Here is a 5,210-nt window from a genome sequence, read left to right on the forward strand (position 1 = left end):
TTTGTGGATGTATATGTGAATTTGTCTGTGTCTAGCTCGCATGAGGGAACAAGTTTTGCAGTTGATGTGGTGTTAAAACGACAGCTGACTCATCGACATCGCGCACACGAGGTGTCCGTGTAGGCGTATAGTACATGCATCGCACAGATGGAACTAAGGGCGAATACTTTTTTCAGTATTGTCTCACTCATCCTCTATTATAGCAGTACATTTACAACCACATCTCTTCTCTGCTTCTACACCTATGATGCCGAATATATTCGCAACAAGAGCAGCTCAGTTCAATTTAATTAAGTTCATTGAACTATAGGTTTTGAACTGTACCAGCATATAAAAGACAAACACCATGGACGCAAGGAGTTCACTCTCTACTTTTGACTATAATTATTGATGTTGTTGTTTGATTTAATTTCTGACATCTAGTTATTTTCATCTTTCTCCCCTTCCTCTTAGCATTCTTCTGCCAATAAAAATATGGCCCATTTAAAGGGCCACTGTCCAGGGAAGGACCTTTAATGCAAAGGAGCCCAGTGTTTCGATCAGGTACCGGAGATAGTCTGTGCAAAATGCTACAGTGACACGCGCGCCGCAAAGCAACGAAACTACAAATCAAAGCTTTCTCATGCTCTCCTTCGGGAAGCCAGCTTCCCCGTTTCCTGCGCTGGCCCGTCGAGCCACAGTTATGACGTACTTGCCGAGAACGACGTCCATTGGTCCGTCTCGCTGACTGACGGGAGAAGCTAGGATGGGCGTACACCACTAATTGTGTCCACCGCTCGCTGCTGCACGCTTTTCCCTCGCCCATTTCGTTTCCGCGCACGCAGAGAGTACCACCATCACCACCCCCTGCTCCGAGTCCGTTCTGTGTGCTGCGCCGTTTCTACATTCTCTTCTTTCGCGTAACCTGAAGCTTTCACTGCGACATGACCTCTTGTTTTCTCTTCCTTTTAGGAGAGAGGTTCGGCGACTCTCCCCAACGTGAACGAAACAGCAAAAGTGAAGAAAAAGAAAAGTCTCAAAGGCGGGGCCATGACATACGCGAGTGACGTTCTCCACAAGACGCCCCACCTCCCGCCAAACGCGGAGGAGGAAGGAAAATTTGGCTTACGTAGGCTAGACGACCGAGCAGGAGAGTGAAAAACCTCTGAGAGGGAACGGAAGGTGAGGGAAGCGCAAAATCGGTTGATTGCGGTGGCTGTAACTCCGTTATTAATTACTCTTTTCAAAACCTTCTTGCGGCCTTGTGTTGTGGGGACGAAGCCTCACAGCCACCGCGGAAAAAAAAAATTTCGACCGGAGGGTGTACAGTGGGCCTTTAAGAGAGACGCGTGTTTTTCATGCATACAATTTAAAATATTTCAGTAGACAACCATGGTTCCTTTGCGGCACAGCTAGCCAGCCCTTAATCCAGACCTTTACAGTTTGTTGAGTGTCACCGGGAAATTGGCCGCGCGTACATATAGGCCAAGTGCGCTCAAGGACGGTCAGCAAACCCTTCGTTCACCCTTGACACTTGTGCGAGTTAATTACTCCACAAAAAAGGCTTATCACAACATTGAAGAGGCTTCAAACGTGGTTAACACGATTCGGTCTCGGGATTCTGATGAGACTGTTGGGCAGCAACATCAGAAGAACCGAGGTTGTCCTTCTATTAGCTGACTTTCGTCAATGTAAAGCTACGAGCCCTGCGTTCCTTTGGACTTTTACATTCCCCTGAGACGCAAGCGCGTCATACATATAGCATCATAGGAATAAACCAAAGTTGTTGGTTGCCTTAACAACTTTGCGCGGCTTTACACTAAAGAAGCGTTCATAAAAGCGTGGTGGGAAAATGTGAAAAACAAACAAACAAACAAACAAACAAACAAACAAACTTGTAAGAACATTTCGATATACCGTAACTCGCCGTTCCAGCTAGGATGTTCTCGGAGGTTTCTACGATTGAACTCCAATCACTTTTTTTTTTTAATGCCAGCTAAGCGTTAGAGGCATTTTGCTCCCAAGTGCACTATCGATCAATTTCTTAGTGACTTAATTAAAAAAGTTCAGCATGTATTTTTTTCAGAATAAGACCAGCTCTGTAGTCTGAAATCAATACATATGTATACTCTAGCTGCTCCCTCAGATCTGTTTTTAAGTTATGATTGGCTTTTCTGATGTCACGAAGTTGTTATTAATTTAAATTCCGTGCCAAAGTTCTTATCGGGGTTTATCCCCATTGAGTAGAATGTGGAAGGAACTGGCAGCGCGCAGTCATGTATACCTTTGGTGATGAGTCACGAATATATAGTAATAACCACAGAAACTTCGTATTAACGTCGTTATCGGTACATGATCACGTGTTCTGCGAGTTCTGCGATACTACGAAGGCGTGAAACCACGAAGGCCACAGAACCGCATATCGTTCCGATGGCAGCCGCACTGTAGGAAAAGCGCTGCGGTAGCCTTTATATTATTGCAGGTGGTATACCGGGCCCGCTTAAGGAAGTTTCATCACACTGGAACACTAAACAGGAGAAATGTAAAACCTCAAATGTAAAAATATAACAAAGCTGTTTTTGAAGAAATGTGGCCAGGGGTTCTCAAATTCGCTCTAATCTGCTCAAATCAGACTAATTATTTTGCAGTCGTGGATAGAATAGTACGTGCCATGCTTTAGGGTACCAACTCTATTCTAGCATTGCTTAACGGAACTAGAATATTTTGCTGCCTTAACATGCAAGCGCCCAAGAGAGGTGTACATGGATGCGTATGAATAAATGCCGAACCGCCATTAATTTTCGCCAAGTAACATGTCAGAAATTTTTCAACGCCACATCGTGGTCCATATCTGCTCCTAAACTGCTCCTCGTTCGGTGTGCAGCGCAAGCCGAAAAAAAAAAGTGCGAGCGAACAAACACGAACAAACAATACCGGAGCCCGGAATGAAATATGATGCCAGAGATTGCTTACAAGACATTATTCGTTGGCGAACGCAAACGCACCGGACCTCATATTAAGGAGAAAAAAAAAAAGCAGCGTGCACGAAAAAACAACGGCAGTCTTCTAACAAGGGACCGAAAATACAAAAACATTGTGAGGTCTGGAGGCCACTTTCTCGATCCTTGCACAATTTATTTGCATTTACGTCTTGTGAAACGAATAACCATCAAGTTGTCCGACTATCCATGCGTACGCGCTAGCGAACCCAGTCCGGTTTTCTACGGCTCAAGAATTGATCGAAAACGGGACTCCTAACGAGTTCCTCGGCAGGAGGCGGAGAAACCTTGCGGTCCCATCAGTCACCGGAGATCCGTGCTTCTCCGAACGTTCGCTGGCGGCCCTCTGTTGGCACGAGAACGCAAGAGTCGTAACGAGGGCTTTCCAAATCGCCCAGATAAATGCGTCCCCAAGTGATTTTTAAGTTAACGGCCTTTGGGCAACGGCGCTCGTCTGAAAACGGGACCAGAAACTAACAGCTGGCGCCCTAACTGTCTGCCACTCACAACTGGAGGAATTAATGACGGTCAAAAAACGCGACCAACGCAGAAAGTTTTGAAAAAAAAAAAAAAAAGAAAACGCGGCGTCAAAAAAACAAAAATGCACTCGTAAAAATGAGACATATTAGCACAGAAGCTAGTGCTTGACGTGGCTTTCTACATCAGCAATTATATGCGTTGCACATTTCAACCGCGTCTCACAAAGCGTGAAAACGATATCTTTCAAATCACACCTCTTATGACACCCGTGTGTAGTCATTAAAAAATACTCCCCGAATATGCTTGCAAATCTCAAGAGCGTTAAATACCACGATGCCTATTTTAGCAAAGCATTCTAATTTAAATTTGTTTATGCTCACAGCCTGTAGTAATGTTTCTGTTTTTTTGTTTCTGTTTTTCTGGCAAGATATTCTATCAAATATTTCTAGAATGTTTGCTTCTAGGTTGTTCGAAGCTGTCGTAGACGGTCGTCGCCTTATCTCCAAATTTCTTCGTCAGCTCTAAAAAGTGAGCACCGGTTAGAGTGGTGGTATTCTTCGAAGATATCCTAGCATGCTTGACAACAGGCATGCTGTGTCGCAGTATAGAGAATCCATCTCATTGCCACGCAATTTACTCGTCTGCGACATTGTCACCATCGACAGTGAAAGTAAAGGTTCGTGGTTTTGTGGGGTTTAACGTCCCAAAGCGACTCAGGCTGTGAGAGACGCCGTAGTGGAGGACTCCGGAAATTTCGACTACCGGGGGTTCTTTGACGTGCGCTTACATCGCACAGCACATGGGCGCCTTGCTTTTCGCAAAGGCATAAAATATGCTTACGACAGAAATACCTGGGAACAACATGTGACATCAAACAGTGATCAGAGTTTTTTAAAAACTTAAGCGTAACTATAATTAATGAACTTAATACCTAATTTTTTAGTGAAATTATTCATTTTATGCCTTTGAATCATGCCTTACCTGAAGCGCACATGCTCACAATTTTTTCCCTGCACAACTTGGTGCATAACTTGGTGCGTGTTCATTTCGTAAGAAGTAAATGAAAAGGATAACGACAAATACGCGAGAAGAAAGTGGCGACCAGACGTCATAATGTATTTGTTTTGACGGTCTTATATAGAGGGGAGAAGAAAAGACGCGCAATTAAAGAGCAGAACAGAACGCATCAAAAAGTAACTCGCTTCTGTCGCAGTGTTTCAGGATAAAATTACAAAAAAAAAAGGGGGGAATGGAAATATAACGAACTCAACAGCGTTTCATATTTTCGGTGATTCGATGGTTATTAGAAGTTTTTCCCTTGGAAACTGTGCGATTTACAACGCTAACAAAGCGAATACGCCTCCGAGCGTTGCTACACGAGCTCTGCAGACCGCGATTCGCATGGGAAAGAGATCAACAGGTGGCGTTCAGAGTCTGTGAAAGCCAAGCCAGCGCCACCAGCGCTTCTGCGCCGCGGAGACGAGAGCAGTGCTACGGACCATCCGCGTTCCACTCCAGACGAAGGCGGAGTGAAGGAGCTGCGCTTCGCAGCTCGGCCCGCACCGCGATCGATGATCACTTACCCTCGTCGCGCCGCTGCCCGTTAGCCTCGTCACCGGAGGCACGTCCGGCCGCACCGTCTATGCAACATGGCGTCCTCTGCATAACAGTAATTCGCATGAGAAGAGAGAGCTACGACAGAGATCTTCACCCGTGTATCGTCGGTCCGGTCGCGTTCTTAATGCAACCGCG

This window comes from Amblyomma maculatum, chromosome 10 (genome assembly GCF_055883805.1).
Source record: "Amblyomma maculatum isolate TAMU_Amacu chromosome 10, ASM5588380v1, whole genome shotgun sequence".
NCBI lineage: Eukaryota > Metazoa > Arthropoda > Arachnida > Ixodida > Ixodidae > Amblyomma > Amblyomma maculatum.